Here is an 18524-nt window from a genome sequence, read left to right on the forward strand (position 1 = left end):
TCTCCTCCTCCTCTTCCTCCTCCACTCCTCCTCCTCCTGCTCCTCCTCCTTCTCCTCCTCCTCCTCCTCCTCTTCCTCCTCCTCCTCCTCCTCCTCCTCCTCCACTCCACACTAATTACAGCTGTAAATTGCCTCCATTAGCCTCTGTTGACACCACTCCAAACCTCCCGTGTTGGGGGTCAAAGGTCACCCAGGTTTAGAACTGAAGTGAATGGAGAGGCCACGCCCCCTTCACCCCCCCGACGCCCCGTTCAATCAGATACCAGACACTTTGACCGGAGTTTATCAGGTGGAAACGTTAGCGACAGAGAGGAGATTGAACAGGTTATTATCACAGATGAACCAAAGAGAAAAACAACGAAATATTCAAACTAATGAAACTGAAAAACAACGAAATATTCAAACTAATGAAAGAGAAAAACAACGAAATATTCAAACTACTGAAACTGAAAAACAATGAAATATTCAAACTAATGAAACTGAAAAACAACGAAATATTCAAACTAATGAAAGAGAAAAACAACGAAATATTCAAACTACTGAAACTGAAAAACAACGAAATATTCAAACTACTGAAACTGAAAAACAACGAAATATTCAAACTACTGAAACTGAAAAACAACGAAATATTCAAACTACTGAAACTGAAAAACAACGAAATATTCAAACTAATGAAAGAGAAAAACAACGAAATATTCAAACTACTGAAACTGAAAAACAACGAAATATTCAAACTACTGAAACTGAAAAACAACGAAATATTCAAACTACTGAAACTGAAAAACAACGAAATATTCAAACTACTGAAACTGAAAAACAACGAAATATTCAAACTACTGAAACTGAAAAACAACGAAATATTCAAACTACTGAAACTGAAAAACAACGAAATATTCAAACTACTGAAACTGAAAAACAATGAAATATTCAAACTACTGAAACTGAAAAACAACGAAATATTCAAACTACTGAAACTGAAAAACAACGAAATATTCAAACTACTGAAACTGAAAAACAATGAAATATTACAAAAGTATGTGTCCTAAAGTATATGGACACATCGAATTCAGGTGTTTCTTTTCTAACAGGAGTCTGGGATCCAAAACAATAATGACTAATGTCAGAATATAGTTTTATATTATGGGATAGATATCATATTGATTATTAATGTTGATATAATATCATGTATAAACCTGGCGTGTGCATTTAGGAGTACTAGTACATGTATAATCCTCTGGTGTGTGTATTTAGGAGTACTAGTACATGTATAATCCTCTGGTGTGTGTATTTAGGAGTACTTGTACATGTATGATTCTTCAGCTGAAATGAGGAAAATAAACCAAATGGACGCTGGAGGAAGGCGGTGGCAGTGGCGGTGGCGTTAGCGTTAGCTCAGCTAATGGAGCCACCTCAGCGCTCAGAGGCCGGGGCGGTGCAGGGGAGATTGGATGGATGATAGGGATGCACGGCGGCGACAGGAAACGCCACAGACCGGCTTTCATCTGGAGTTTTCTGCCACAAATTGGATTAAGTCGTGCACAGAAGGGATGGAGGTCGGCGGTAAAAGCTCTGAGGAGGAGGATGAGGACTCCACCAACGGAGCTGCATTAGTCCACCAGGAGAGTCAGTGATGGAACAGGAAATACAGAAAGAAAACAAGAACCGCAGCAACAACATGGACAAAAAGAAATGAACTGAATAAGAATTTAAAAGGACCAAAACAGGGAAAAATATGGACAAAGATAAACAAAATAAGCAACCGAATGAATAAAATAAGCCATAGTGTGAACAAAAAACCCCAATGAAATGACACCAAACTGCACCAAAAACTAACAAACACAAAATTAGCACAAAAAAAAAAAAATTAACAAAAATGGTAAAAAAAAATAAAATAAAAAATGAAACAGTAGGAACAGAAATGTGCAAACATACCCAAACAAATATCAAAATGCGCATAAAAAACCAAACAAAAAACTGGAAATAAGCAACAAAATAGAAATAAACAAACAAAAGGCCAACAAGTGCCAAAAAATTGCTTAAGAACAAAAATTTGAGGAAAAAATTCCAAATTCCAAAGAATTCCAATAAATGAACAAAATACACGTCTGAGTGAATAGAAAAAAAGCAATGAAATCAGCACCAACACCTAATAAAAAAATAAGCAAAAAAAAACCAACAAAAAAACAAGAAATGTAATAAAAGGGGGGGGAAACAGTAACAGAAATTTGTAAACATTGCCGAACAATTACAAAAATGTAAAAAGATGAGCATATCATGAAATAAATATGAAAATGTGCAAAAAAAAGGGAAAAAAAAGCAACAAAATGCCAACAAATTCAAAACAAAATTGAAATGAACAAAATATGCAACAGAATGAATTTTTAAAAAGTAATGAAATCAGCACCAAAAACCTAATAATAAAAAATAAAAAACAAGCAAAAAAAAAACAAAACAAGAACTGTAATAAAAGGGGAGGAAAACTGTAAAATAAATCTGTAAATATTGCCAAACAATTATGAAAATGTATAAAAATGAGCAAAATATAAAAGAAATATCAAAATGTGAAAAAAAAAACCAACTAACTGGAAAAAAGCAACAAAATGCCAACAAATTCAAAAACAAGATTTACATGAACAAAATGTGCAACAGAATGAATTTTTTAAAAAGTAATGAAATCAGCACCAAAAACCTAATAATAAAAATAAGCTAAATAAATAAATGAATAAATAAATAGAACAGGAAATGTAATAACAGGGGAAAAAAACAGTAACAGAAATTTATAAACATTGCCAAGCAATGTATAAAAATGAGCAAAATATGAAAGAACTAGAAGCACTCGGAGAGCGCAGACCTCCGCCAAGGCTGATCAGTGCCCCCCCCCCCCCCCCCCTCGTGGGCCCCCCCAGCCCCGATCACCACCAAAATTTAATCATTTCTTCCTTATCCCATTTCCAACAAACCCTGAAAATTTCATCCAAATCTGTCCATAACTTTTTGAGTTATGTTGCACACTAACGGACAGACAAACAAACAGACAAACAAACAAACAAACAAACAAACCCTGGCAAAAACATAACCTCCTTGGCGGAGGTAAATATCAAAATGTGCAAAAAAAAAAAAAAAAAAAAAAAAAAAAAAAAAAAAAAAAAGCCCACAAATTCAAAAACTAAATATATATAAATGAACAAAATATGGAACAGAATGAATAATAAAAAAAATAACTGCAGCATAGAAATCAACACCAAAAACCTAATCAACACAAAAATAAGAAAATAAATAAATAAATAAAATAAACCATGTGTAGCCCTGGGTTCTGTTATGAACCCTGCTGCTTAGTCTTAGCACTGCTCTGTGTGTTTGTGTATTTTAGTTACAGGTTTACACTTACACAGCATACACAGCATGACCAAGTATTTTCCACTGACTGTTGAATATTGTTTGTTTGTTTGTTTGTTTGTTTTCTTTACATGATTTGTGTGAGAACACTTAGTAGCTCAACCTAACTTCCGCTGGTAGAATTAATAATTATCATAGGTCAAGCTCACTGTCAGGTTCCCTGCCGTCCTATCAGAACACACAGTGGGCGGGATCTAGCAGGGGAGGAAGGGTCAGGCACGCGGACCCACACAGGCGGAAACAGGGTTGGAGAAACTGAGGCGGATTTTCTGCAAGAGATCATTAAGGAGTTAAGGAGTAAGTTGTTGCAGTTCGCGCAGCTCGCCGTCTCCTATCCAGATAGACTTTGTTTATTTTTTATTGTAAACACGGTAGACGGTGGCGCATAGTTCGTGCCGTGTCTCAGTGTTTTAAACCGGAGCCTAGCTAGCTGTCTGGGACACTGAGCTCGCGCTCGTCAGTGGCTAAGCTAACTATCACACCGTGGCATTAAAGAGAGGATTTAATGTGTTTACAGCAACGTGGGAGTTGTCTGATAGCGGCTCCAGATATCAGACAGCCGGAGGTTCCTCAGGTTAGCTACAGGAGCTGTGGAAGATGGGAAGACTGACCCAGAGTTCCAGCTGTGGACTGGAGCACTGACTGTTCTACTGTGAGTACTGGGCTGTGAGCTGCGCATGTCCAGTGTGGAATGAAGGAAGGAATGAATGAGTGAATGAATGGTTTATACAGTAATCGAGACACACAGTACAACAACCACAATAAACTCAAAAACCAAAAAAAGGAATAGACCAGAAGCAGAAGTTTAATTTTGTGCCTCTCCTTTTCACCTGACACACCACTTCCATGAATTTAAATGTGTACGGCATTGAGCATTGTCATTATAACAAAAGAACCAATAACAAAACTAAAACACATCCACCATCTCTACGTAACCCTTTCATGCATAGTGGTCACTACAGTGGACAGTTGTTCAAAGGTGTTCTCTTATTCATGGATTTTGTGGACGCTTATGCATCATCTCATACACTGATATTCATACCATTACTGGAACTTTACTGTTCTTGATAAACCTAATCTGCACTAACATGTTTGAGTGGAAATCAGTTGCTTGTTAATGTTATTAGACTGTAACTAACAGATTTTCTAAACAAAAAGGTTTTATTTTGCATATTATCTCCATAAAGTGAGTAGTGACTAGTATTAGAGTATAATAAAATGTGAGAAAACAACAGATTTGCAGTTTAAAAAATGTTTTTACTTCATCGTTTTCATACAATATTGTGGCATGTTTGCCACAGTAAATGTGTTATTGTTGTAAATGTGTTATTTTTATGTGCAATAATTCAGCGGGGTTGTTGTGTTAGTATTAGTTTTGACTTAATATGTGTATGGCAATGCTTATTGGCCTTTTTGTTTATTTTTTTTTCCTTTTTTTTTTTTTTTTCTTGTCAAATTAAAAGCACAACTTGTGCTCATACTTCACACAGAGCTGACTTCCTGCTGAACTTCCACCTACGCTGTAATATATTTATTTTCGTTTTATTTTATTTATTTATTTATTTAGAACATGCAAAGAAATAAAATAAAACTGAACAAAGCAAATTAAGACAAAAACAAAATAACATTTAAATGAACAGAATCTATCTTCAAGTATGTGCAAGTCTGAATATCAGTAAAAACAAAAAAAAATGCTTCAAATATTAAACACATGGTGTTGAGTTGAATGTACGTTTTTGCAACTCCATGAAAAATAGGTTCATAAGAAAATTTTTAATCGCTTTGTTTTTTTCATGCCTAAAGAGGAATAAAAACACTCAGAAAAAAAATCTTTATAATTTCGCAATACTGTATCGATATCAAAAAGTACTGTATCGATATTTTTAGGTGTTTATTCAAATGCAGATGTGGTGGAGGTTAATTTTCGTGTTTTGTTTTTCTTTAATGTTTATATCTTATTTATTATTATTTAACACTGTTTTATTAAATAATGGTTATTTGATGCATCCTAACAGCACTTTTTTCTGTCTGAGAGGCAGATGGCAGTTCCTTTGTTGGGATTGAACTAAAATCCTGTTCTGATGTTAGTTGTGAACTAATAGAATCTGAACATTTGAACAGGATCTGAAACTTGAATGTCTGTAAAACAGAATTTCAGTTTGAACACAGGGGCATTTTGTGATAGAACATTAGATCCTGTTCTGATCAAATAAAAATGTGTTTAGTATTTGTGCAGATTTCTGCTGTAATTCAATTCTTCCAGAAAATAATCATTAAAAAAAAGAAACAAACAAAAAATTGCCTTTTTAATAGTGTCATGATATATCGTGATATATTCTATCATGATTCTAGTATTGTGATTTGTATCGTATCACCAGATTCTTGCTGATACACAGCCCTAATGTCCAATAACTTCTACTTGACCTTCCACTGTCCTTATTACTTGAGTATTTCATTGTATTGCAGTATTTCACCAGGTTACTTTATAATACACTCTGTTTAAATACAGTCTCTGTGTCCACTCGCTGGCTGGACTAGTTAGTTTGTTTAATTGTGTCAAGTGAATTGCATGGGTGGTTAAGTCTCATTGTTTATTCAAAAGGCTTAACGGGTGAGAACCCAGGTTACACTTAGTATTACACCCCTCTGAGGGAAAAGAGGGCTACACATGTAGGAAATGGGCAAAAGACAAGAAAATCAACAGAACTTTGTAAATAATGTCAAACAAGTAAGAAAATGTATAAAAAAATAAGCCAAATATAAAAGAAATATCCAAATGTGCAGAAAAACAAGCTGGAAAACAAGCAACAAAATGCCAAAAAATGGCTGAAGAATAAAAATTAAAAAAAACAACAAAAAAAACAAAAACAATAACTGAACAAAATAAGCAATAGAATGAATAAAAAAGCAATGAAATCAGCACTAAAACTTAACACAAAAAATAAGAAACAAAAGAACAAAACATGTACGATATTCAAATAATAGCTTAAGAAAAAAAAGTACCAATAAATTAACAAAATAAGCAACAGAACGAATAAAAAAAACAATGAAATCAGCACCAAAACTTAATCAACACAAAGAATAAGAAAAAAAAATTGTTTAAGACATTTAAAAAATGGCTTAAGAACAAAAAAGTACCAATAAATGAACAAAATAAGCAACAGAATGAATAAAAAAGCAATGAAATCAGCGCCAAAACTTAATCAACACAAAAAAATAAGAAGAAAAAGAACAAAACATGTAAAACATTCAAAAAATGGCTTAAGAACAAAAAAAGTACCAATAAATGAACAAAATCTGCTATTGAATGAAAAAAATATATCTTCTGATGGATAAGTGTCTTAATTTTACTCAAATATCCAAATTTCCTCGTTATTTGGTGGACGGCGAGGGGGCGTGTCCTCATTGGGAGAGGGGGCGTGTCCTGGTCCAGCAGTTCAACCTGGTCATTAACACTTAAACGTGGAATAACATCAGGACGACAGGAACCAAACTTCAAAAGGTGAAAACACACTCGCTGCAGGAATTAACCGACAGTAAAAGCACCAGAGGATCATGGGAAAAACCTCCAGCTTCGCCGCGGCAAATAAATCTGCGCATTGTTGTTTTTAATCCGGTGTCAAACAGCGGCGTCATCCGAAGGCGAGGAGGCGCTTCCATCGCAGCTTTGCATCTCAATGCGACTCCGATGCTGCCTTCAGATTAACACATCACTGAGGGGTTTAAGGACGCACGAAGGCGCCGCCGCGGCCGCGTGATGAGGCTCACATGGATTCAACGGATGTTTTAAGGCTTTACTGTACACGACCCGGTTCTGGTGGGTTCTGTTGGGTTCTGCTCTGACATCCAGGGCAAATTAAATGATCAAAAATGAATCAGAAAATATAAAGCCACTCATCATTTATTTATTCATTTGGTTTTATTTACTTTTGTATCATTAACCCGTACAGACCAAGTTCTACTCGTGTCATTGTTCCAAAGTAGTTTTTACTCGAGATTTAACTTTAACTAAGTGATTTATCACATTTATTCTGATATTATCATCTGTATTTAGTGTTTTTACTGTAAAAATCTGTTTTTTTCCCCCTGTATTTCATTGATGGATCATGTAAATCAGGGCTGTCAAACTCATTTTCTTTTTTTTTTTGGGGGGGGGGGGGGGCACATTCAACCCAATTTAATCTGAAGTGGGCCAGACCTGTACAATAATACCATGATAGACAAAAATAATGACAGCTCCAAATTGTTTTAGTGTAAAAAATAACATTCAGTTACACCAATATTTACAGTTACAAACTATCCAAACAACAAGGATGTGAATAACCTGGAAAAAAAAGAAATTTGTTAAGAAATATAAGTACCATGTTATCAATATTATGCCTGGACTCATCATTTCTACACATACATTACAGAGCAGATCTCTAAAGGCGCAAAACATTTTTTAACAGGCAGAATATTTTTAAAATTGTGCTTAATTTTCTTTAGACATTTCAGGTTGTTCATATTTGTTCAGGTTATTCACATTTTATTGTTAAAGGATAGTTTGTTAATGTAAATATTTTCATAATTTAATGTTTTTTGCACTAAATCAAAGAGAAACAAGAAAAGCACTCAGAGAGCGCAGACCTCCGCCAAGACAGATCTGCCCCCCCCCCCCCGGATCACCACCAAAATTGGGTCATTTCTTCCTTGTGCCAGTGTCAACATTTCCTGAAAATTTCATGAAAATCCATCCATAACTTTTTGAGTTATCTTGCTAACAAACAAACGCACACAAACACACAAAACAAAGTGATTACAATACCTCCTGGCGGAGGTAAAAATTGGTGTTGTGTTTATTTATAGGTTATTATGATATTATTTTTGAGTTTGATGCCCTAAGTTGCACTTTGCAAATTCATCCTGTGGGGATTGGAAACTTTGGCGGGCCGGTTTTGGCCCCTGGGCCACTTGTTTGACACCTGTGATGTAAATGCTCATTATGTTGGGTTTTTTCAACCAGAAATGACCATATTTGGACATAGTTTACTGTCATAGTATTAATGAAGTTTATACATGTGTTTATAATAAAATCTTTGTATCATTGGCTCTTTTTTTTTATTTTCAATTGAGAATCCACAATCAGAAAATTAAAAAAATGACTCGTTATTTCCTTATTCATGTACAGGGATGTAACGATTGCCAGTATAACGATAAATGGCGGTAAAATTGCCAACGGTTAGTATTACCGTTTAAATTCTAATTATCGTGATAACCGTGTTTGATTACCGCACTTTTCTGGAGAAAACACCCATGTAAAGATCTGCTTTAATATCAAATATTTGACTTTTTTTTTGTGCTAAAATGAAGACAAACCCTTGAAAGTGTTATTATTCATGGGTTATTATGTTCTTTTTTACTGGTTTTTCTCCACTGTGACCAGTGTGTTGGTGTTTTTATTGGTCATTTGACATGTTTCAGCTATGATTCATTACCGTTGTGCTCTTGGTTGTGACATCCCAGTGCATGAGCATCATTTGGGGGAAATAGTGTGAGTTTCCCAAAGCCCTGGGGTCTTCTCCGACTGCATCTGGAATGACAGCTGGGCCTCCAGGCTGACGGTGGGAGGATTTCCCCAGAGGATGGTGGCAAACAGGAACACTAAGAGCCAGGCCAGAACTAATGGATTCAGCCCAAAACAACGACACGTTGAAGCGGATTCAGAGGATTCAGTAGAATGGATCAGTTTAAGGACTGAGGAGGAACAGGAAATGACCCATCAGAGCCTGGAACGCATGAATACAGAGGTTTACCAGTGCATCTGAAACTCATGGAGGGGTTTAAGGGGAAACTGTCCCCATATTTAACACAAGTGTGTAATGTGGGTTTGTCCATTCAATCCCTGCTGTGCTGCTGAGTTTGTTTCTTCTGGTAGATGTCTGTCAGTCCTTCCATAAACAGGAACATGAATCTGTGTTGTTACCTCTGCCGAGTGAAACGGCGGAGATTATGTTTTCATCAGGGTTTGTCTGTTAGCAAGATAACTCAAAAAGTTATGGACGGATTTTCAGGAAATCTTGATACCGGCACAAGGAACAAATGAATAAATTTTGGTGGTGATTTGGGGGGGGGGGGGGGGGGATCTGTCTTGGCGGAGGTCTGCGCTCTCTGAGTGCTTTTCTAGTTTTGAATCTAGAATGCTGCTTCCTCCTCTATCTCCTCCTAAATTCTAAACTGGTGTGGTTTTCTGCTGTGTCCACACATACACACATGTTTGGATTCAACTCTTCTTCTTCTCTTGTTCTAACATCCATCAACATCTGTTTGTTTTGGTCATGTGACTCTAGTTGGACTCAAAGGTCTTTCCATTACAGTTTTGGGTCATAGACCAATTTAACTGAAAAAACACCTACAACAACAAAAATTATTCATTGTTAAGCGAGTTTTGGAGATATTGTCGTTTTTCCATCCATCTGTCCATCCATCCATCCATCCATTTTCTTCCTCTTATTTGGGTCCTGGAGCCAACAGTCTAATGGATGTCCAGACTTCCCTCTCTCCAGACTCCTCCTCTAGCTCTTCCAGGGGGTCCTGAGGTGTTCCCAGTCCAGAGTCATAGTGTCTCCAGTGTGTCCTAGGTCTTCTCTGAGGTCTCCTCCTGGTGGGACATACCTGGAACACCTCCCCAGGAGGCGTCCGATACAGATGCCTGAGCCACCTCGCCCTTGAACTGCCATCTTACCATGGTGGGGGAGTTTGAGTGCCCGAATGATCCTAGGAGCTACATTGTCAGGGGCTTCATGCCCCTGGTAGGGTCTCCCATGGCAAACAGGTCGTGGGTGATGAGCAAGACCGGGAGCAGTTCAGAAGCCCCTATGAAAAAGAAACAAACAGGGACTGTGACATCACCTGGTGTGGCACAGGGGGGCCCACCCTGGAAGCAGTGCCCCCTGTTGGGGTTCGTACGTGAGCACCTGGTGGCTGGGCCTTTGCCCATGGGGCCCAGCCGGGCTCAGCCCGAAGGGACGATGTGGGCCTGACCTCCGGTGGGCACACCACCCACCAAGGGAACCATAGGGGACGGTACAATGTGGATTGGGCGGCAGTCACCGGTGGGGGGCTTGGCGACCCAACCCCCAGATACTCAGAATGTCGTTTTCCATTAGACAAATTTTTATGTGCAAGATATAATCACGCAATTTGAGGGTCAATGGAAAAGAGACTGTTGCACTGGAAAAAATCCAAAAACAAGCCAATTCAGGGCTCAAAATTAACTTTTTGACCTAGGAGCACTGTGCTCCTAACCCTAAAAAGTTAGGAGCACAGGCTAAAATCTAGGCGCACCACTATTATATAAAAAATTTGGAGAACAAGCAAAACTCTTGGCCATACCAAGTAATATTCCTATATGTATTTAAGCAGTTAACAACCTAGAATAAAGTATTTGAATAGAGTATGAAAGAAAAAGCTTACATTGACACAGGTGCAAAACAATTGTCAATGTGTGGTATATACTTTAGTTGGTTCTTGGAGAAGAAAGACGAATCACACCATTATTTGCAACAACCAACTTTTTTATTTCATGGCCTAAAGGCCCTTAGGGGCCGTTTACACGGCGTTGGATTCAGTCAACTCCGGGAAGATTTCATCGCGGATTAGCCTTCTGTTAACATGGAAACGGTGCCTAGAGTGCCTGAATCCGGAAACTTTTGATACCAGGGTCCAGGGTGGAACGTTATCGATACGCTCCGCATTCCAGCTCCGTGTTAACGCGAGTCGGAGCGTTCCGGGGTAAAATATGACGTCACCGCATGCGCGCGCAGCCAAGAACCGCCAGTTAACCCACTCCAGGCCAGTTGGTGGCGGTAATGCGCCTCCAAGCTGGTTTGCCAGCCTCCATGACACAATAAAGCTGCAGAAAAAGAAGGAACAACCACAACAACAATGGCCGGTTTCAGAACAACATACGTGCTGCTAACTGTGCTCAGCTCGTCTGTCCAGACAAAGAAGTCCTGCGTCTTTGTACGACCACTCGCCATTGTTGTTTGTAAATAGTGTTGTCCGCCTCCTCCTCTTCTTCTTCTCCTCATTTAAAGGCTGTCTAAACCGGAAATTGTTTGTGCGCAGGCGCCTGTTTTACTGCCACTGTTTCACTACAGCTCTACATCGCCAGCTACTGGTCTGGCATGGCCACTACAGCGTATTCAGCCGTCCTCGCGGACTCATGTTAACGCAGATCGTTATCATAGCGGCGGCGTCTTAACGCGGAATGATTTTATAACGCAAAGGAGAAATCTTTGCGGAGTGTTGCCGTGTAAACGTACCCTTTGTCACTGTGGTCTACACCACGCCTGAAGTCAGGAGATTGTTTCAAACGTCGGTGGAGTTATTTGATCCTTTTGTTTATGCCGCGTGCGCACGCGAGGGGCGGGGACTAGATTTTCTGCTTCAGTCAGCGGGGCGTGGAGCTTGTTTATTTTCAGCTGACGAGTTACTTCTGCAGCCATTATTCTAGGCGCACGTATTAATTTTCGCTCAGTTTTTTATTGGCGCACCGTGCGATCGTAATCTCAAAAACAGTCGCACTACCGAAATTCTCAGGCGCATGCGACCGTAATTCAGTTGCAGTCACGAGCCCTGCAATTCACAGAGAACAATAATGATGTTTAACGTTACAAACAGGTGTCAAACATATGGCCCGTGGACCAAAACCGGCCCTCCTAAGGGTCCAATCTGGTCCATGTGATTTTTTATTTATTTTTTTTGCTTAATTTAAGCAAAAAACAAACAAACAAATAAATAAATAAATATTAAATTTACCAATGGAACAAGTGAAAATTATCTTGGTAAGATTTCTTTAAATAAAATTTTCAGGATCTATGGTCTAAAAAATAACTTGTTATCTCACTGAAAAAAATCTTGACTTGAGCAAGAAAAAAAAAAAATCTTGAGTTTAACAAAATCTTGAACTAAGAAAAAAAAAACTTGAATTAAACAACAAGAAAGTAAAGAAAATCTTGAATTTAGCAAAATCTTGAATTAAGCAAAAAAAATCTTGAATTAAAAAATCTGCCAATGGAACAAGTGAAAATTATGTTGGTAAGATTTCTTGAAATAAAATGTTCAGGATCTATTGTCTAAAAAATAAGTTCCTATCTCACTGAAAAAAATCTTGAATTAAGCAAAAAAAAAAAAACAAAAAAAACAAATGTATCTTGAGTTTAACAAAATCTTGAACAAAGAAAAAAAAAATCTTGAATTCAGCAAAAAAAATCTTAAATTAAGAACAGAAACGTGAATTAAACAAAAAAAAAAGAAAATCTAGAATTTAGCAAAATCTGGAATCAAGCAAAAAAATCTTGAATTAAACAAAAAAACCCTTGAATTAAAAAATCTGCTAATGGAACAAGTGAAAACTATCTTGGCAAGATTTCTTGAAATAAAATATTCAGAATGTATTGTCTATAAATCAGTTCTTCTATCTCACTGATCAGTTCCTCTGTAGGTGATTGTCTGATTTTAAGTGTGATGAGATATTTGGACTAGAAATGAGACAAATATACTTGGTCAGATTTAAATTTTTGCAGTGTGACTATTAAAGGTCCCGTATTATGCAAATCTGACTTTGTGACAGTTTTCTTACAGTAGTGTGTGTTGCAGTAGCCTCATTATGAGGTTCGAATTTGAAAACTGTCTGTTTCCTCCTGCCTTGCTACACCACATGTTGTGAAAATGCCTGCTCAAACGGCTGAGTTTGAGTTGGGTCCGCTTATGACGACATAAGCGGATTTAACTCCTCCCCCTGACTGTGCCCCCACCCTGCATGAAAAGGTAAGCCCCACCCTTGCAAAGCGAGTTCCGCCCTGGCAAAGTACCTCTTGGACAACAAACATGGCGAAGGCGAGACATGCAAGTTGTGGTGCTGTTGGCTGCACACACCAACACGATAGTTTATTTTTGCTCCCCACGTCCGAGCCTCTCCGTAAAAAGTGTCTGGATTCTATCTGTGATGGTCATGTACCAAACAACATTCCCAAACGCTTGTATGTGTGTGCCCGGCATTTCACGGACGAGTGTTTTTCGAACATTGGCCCATACAGCTCCGGCTTAGCACAAAGACTCCGAATCAAGAAGGACGCAGTACCAACGCTTCGTGACCCAAGTCCAAGTGTGGGAGATGTAAGTTCTGATCATTTTTTTGTATCTTTACTGCATAACCCTACATTACGGATAAGCTGGTGGGTGTTTATGTGTACGTCTAACGTTAGCATGGCAGCTAACATAGCTCGGTTACTGCTGCTAACGTTTGCGTCCCCGTTAACATGCAAGAGCTGATAATATCAAGAGACATTCAACATAACTACTGTGAACACGGGCCTTTTGTGGTTGGCATCAGTACAGTTAGCATCAAGCTTGTTAGCAGCTGCCTGCATTAGTGGCGGCAGGCGTCTTTCCGTGTCAGGTCCACGAACCCGACACAACACCTCCGTTTTCCGTTGGGGCTCATTCACGCCTCAAGGCAAAGAAAGCCAGTGTTTGGAAAGACGTTCTGTCTGAGACATGTGTATTGTAGACGAGAGAGGGGCATTTCAGACAGGTGACTGGTGTGTTCAGAACACATAAGTAGTACCGCTAGCATAAGCCGCGTCCTCTCCCAGAGAGGGGAGGGGGAGTGGGCGTGGACAGATGCGTTCATTTGCATACCCGGAAGCAGGCCCAGAAACAGCCTGTTCTGAGGAGGGCTGGTGAGAGGGACTTTTTCGACCGCTGAAACTCCGAAAAAAGGATGATTTTGGGGCGAACAAACTTAAATACTATGTTTTTGGGCTTCTGAGACCTATATGACGTGACTGAAAAATAGCATAATACGGGACCTTTAATATGTTCAGTGTAAAGCCACTAAATTCTTCCCATGGACCAGATTGGACCCTTTGGAGGGCCGGTTTTGGTCCACGGGCCGTATGTTTGACACCTGTTTGTAACATTAAACATTGTTCTCGTTCTCCGTAAATTGGCCGTTCAGTCACAGGAATCATCTGGCAGCGGCGTGGGAGTAAAGCAGGTTATTTAGCGGGTTGTAATATTTTTGTTTGTTATTGAACGTGTGATGAGCTCGGTTTCAATTGTACTAATTCAGAAGCGAATCGCCGCCGCGTTAATTACTTGTGGAACTGTTTTGGAGCCAATGTAATGTTCTCCAATGATGCAACACACAGCGCATTGTTGTGGCTAATAGTGCGACGCCTCATTGACGGTTTAATCTGCTCATATGAGACGCCATTGGACAAGCAATTAGTTCAACTGGAGGAATTAAGTCACAGATTAAGCTCCGAATGTGTGGGAGTTGTGCTTTCCAGGCTCTGAATGAGCGTCTCCATCCAGTCAGTTAATGAGGATGAAACGTACAATAGGAAACAAAAGCACAATAAGGAGGAGGAGGAGGAGGGTGGACTGTCAATAAAAAATCATGTTCTGTCATAATCCTGAGAGGACGCACGAGGACAAGTGTCGTAAAACGAGTTTAAGGTTTAAAGATGCAGTTGGTCAGAGGTAGAGGAGTCGGTTTTAGTCGTTTTACAAAAAGAAATGTATTGGCTAAAATGTACTTAGAGCTCTTCTTTCTGTCTTCGTGCATAAGAAATCAATCTCAGTGAATCCAAAGGAACTTTGTGTTGGTAAATGACAGTTGTTCAAATGGACAGGATTTCAGTTCTGTTCAACATGTTGATGCTCATATGAACTATGTTTTCAGCTCAAAAATGAACCATTTCAGCACAATTAATGCTATATTTTCATGTCACAAATGGACAAGTTCTATTTGAACTGAATTTACCCGAAAAACAAATCTTCTCTTCTTTCAGATTCCCCAGTTTTTCTTCCCAGATTCTCTCCTCCATATCACATGTTTTATTTGTACAGGTTCAATCTGGAGTATGGTGCTGATCCATCCTGCTTCTGTTCCACCAATACATACATGAAGAATGGCACACAGCACTGTTTACATCAGCAGTTTTACAATAAGAAGCATTTTTATACACAAAGAACAATTCTATATTGTTCTTTCCTCTTTAGTCTGATGCTAAACTATCCAATAAATAATAGTGCTCCTAGTTTTTGCACAGGGATCATTAGTGTAAACGCTGACATGGCTGCAGAGCATCAGTATGATGGGAACCACAACAACCATGTCACATCCGTCCACTGACACATTTAGTGTTTTTGTGTCAGCTGGTATTGTTTTAGATCCACAATACTAACATTTATGAAGAAGAGCACAATTAGCAATAGCATCATGGGTAATGTCACGTCCGTCCACCAGTTATTTATGCTCTTTCTAGTGCTATTTTAAGAATTCTATTCTAATTTATTTTCTTCTATTCTGTGTTACTATTTTATATTCTATGCTATATTCTACTCCGATTCTACTCTGGAGTAGAACCGCTGCTCCTCCACATCCAGAGGAACCAGCTGAGGTGGATCACACATCTGGTTCAGATCCTCCTGGACTCCTCCCTGGGGAGGTGTTCCGGTCATGTCCCACCAGGAGGAGACCTGAGGAAGACCTAGGACACGCTGGAGAGACTATGACTGTGGACTGGACTGGGAACACCTGGGGTCCACCTGGAAGAGCTGGAGGAGGAGTCTGAGGAGAGGGAGGAGTCTGAGGAGAGGGAGGAGTCCGAGGAGAGGGAGGAGTCTGAGGAGAGGGAGGAGTCTGAGGAGAGGGAGGAGTCTGAGGAGAGGGAGGAGTCCGAGGAGAGGGAGGAGTCCGAGGAGAGGGAGGAGTCTGAGGAGAGGGAGGAGTCTGAGGAGAGGGAGGAGTCCGAGGAGAGGGAGGAGTCTGAGGAGAGGGAAGTCTGGGCATCCCTGCTTAGACTGTTACCCCTGTGACCCGACCCCAGATAAGAGGAAGATGATGGATGGATGGATGGATGGATGGATGCTATATTCTGTTATATACTGACTTTATTAATTTCAATCCCCCCCCCGCCAGGTGTTAGGGTTATTATACCATATTCCAAATCCAGTAATTCTGAATATAGAGCTTCCACTGTCAAATAATATCAGTAGTCTGTGCACAAATGGATTAGCATTATTTCAACACGCTTCTTTGCATTTATGACTTTTTTTTTCTTTTTTTTTTTTTTTTTTTTTTTAGAAAAACGGCCACTCATTTGACCCCCTAAGGAAATTTTAGCTGGTAAATGAAAGAACCAGAAAGGAAGAGGTTTGTCTGATCTTATTCTGCTGTTATTATTTGACTGTAGATCAGATTGGTCTGGATGTGGAACCCACACTAAAATGAGTTCCACAGCCTGGACTGTGGAACTTATACACTTTGTAAATTCATCCCAGGGGTCGGATTGGAACCTTTGGAGGGACACATGTTTGACAGCCCTGGTGTAGATGGTGTTTTGTAGCTTTAGGTGTTGTCTTGGAGCTTTTCTTCGGTGCTAATTCTGTTGTTTTTTTCCAGACCCTTTGTCCAACACTAATGAACTGACCGATGACCACTTCAGTGTCAGCGAACGAGGCCTGGGTTTACGTCTCAGCTCCTGATCCGCCGGTTTCAGACTCAGAAACACACTTGTCCTTTCAGTGGGTATTGATTGAACTGTCCAAACCAGCCGAGCAGCACAAAGTGAGTCCAGTCTGACTTTAACAGACCAGGACATGTGGTTTTACCGAGCACGGACGTCCATTAAACCCAGGAATCAGCACCGGCACCTTCAAACCCAGTCCAGTATGATGTCACATGACGGATCCGACATGTGCAACAACACCAGCACAGTCCAACGACTGGGGTCAAATCCACAATCAAACCTTCACGGAGAACCTTCCAAACTAGTAACGATGCATTTACAGCCTGAGTTAAACTGTAAAACAGAGGTGTCAAACATATGGCTCATGGGCCAAAAGGGGCCACCAAAGGGTCCAATCAGGTTCAACGGATGGATTTTTGAAATGGAAAAATTACACTGAAAATATTAACAGTCAGATGTGTCAGGATTATCTTGGTTGTGTATTTGTATTTGATCTGTATGTTGTAACGCACATCGTATTGTTGAAATTACACTTATTTTTCCTTAAGAAATTTCAGTCTTTTTAGGTTATTCCCTTTTTTTGTGAAAAGATAATTTGTACATTTTGTTTGTAATTGTATATAATATCATAATAGCCTATAAATAATATCCAAAATGGACAAAAATTAGAGAAACGTGAACAAGATAGACAGAAATAAACAAAAACTACAACAAATGAACGACCAAAATATGCACAAAAATGAACAATAACTTCGACAAAATTATGTTAAAACATTTCAAGTTCTTCGTATTTGTTTAGATTATTCACATTTTTTGTGAAAGGATAGTTTTTTAATTTGACTCTTTTACATTAAAACAAAGAGAAAAATTTGGAGTTTTGTTTAAAAATTACAAACTTACATTGCAAAATTGTTTACATCTGTGAGAATTCCTTTAAAATATGCAAGTAAATTGAAATTTCTGAATATAAATCCGTGTAATTTTACCAGTATTCAGTTTCAGTTTATCATTTATGCATATTTATTATAACATACAGATACAGTGGATCTCCAAATGCACACAGCAGTTAATAACAGACAGAGTATTGGTACAATTACACTAATTTATATGAAGACATTTAAGGTTACTTATATTTTTTATTCACAGTCCAGTAAATAAAGTCAAAAATAGACAAAAATTGGAGAAACATGAACAACATGAACATAAATAAGCAAAAACTATTAAAAAAAAGTAACAAACATGAACAAAATAAGCAAGAAATAGAACAAAAATTAACTAACTTTGACAAAATGATGTTAAAATTACACTTATTTTTCTTGAAACATTTCATGTCGTCCATATTTTTCAGATTCACATTTTTTGTAAAACAATCGTTTGTAATTTTACATTTTTAGACTAAAACAAAGAGGAAAAATTTGGAGTTTTCATTAGAAATGACAAATTTCCACAGTGAAATTGTTTACATTGACAAAAATTCCTTTAAAAAATGTAAATAAATTGAAGTTTCTGAATAAAAATCTGTGTAATTGTGCCAGTATTGAGTTTCAGTTTATCATTTATACATTCTTATAATAACGTACAGATGGCAGTGGATCTACAAATACA

The 18524-nt window shown here is 38.5% G+C and overlaps 1 long non-coding RNA gene across 1 annotated transcript; it reads left to right on the top strand.

Annotated features, from left to right (window-relative positions):
- Window positions 1-3533: 3533 nt before the first annotated feature.
- LOC115415902 (uncharacterized) lies at window positions 3534-17490 on the top strand. The gene is made up of 3 exons (XR_003934886.1): window positions 3534-3693; window positions 3914-4048; window positions 16853-17490. It is a non-coding gene; the product is annotated as an uncharacterized LOC115415902 (long non-coding RNA).
- Window positions 17491-18524: the final 1034 nt, after the last annotated feature.

The sequence above is a fragment of the Sphaeramia orbicularis genome, unplaced genomic scaffold (assembly GCF_902148855.1).
Source record: "Sphaeramia orbicularis unplaced genomic scaffold, fSphaOr1.1, whole genome shotgun sequence".
Taxonomy (NCBI): Eukaryota; Metazoa; Chordata; class Actinopteri; order Kurtiformes; family Apogonidae; genus Sphaeramia; species Sphaeramia orbicularis.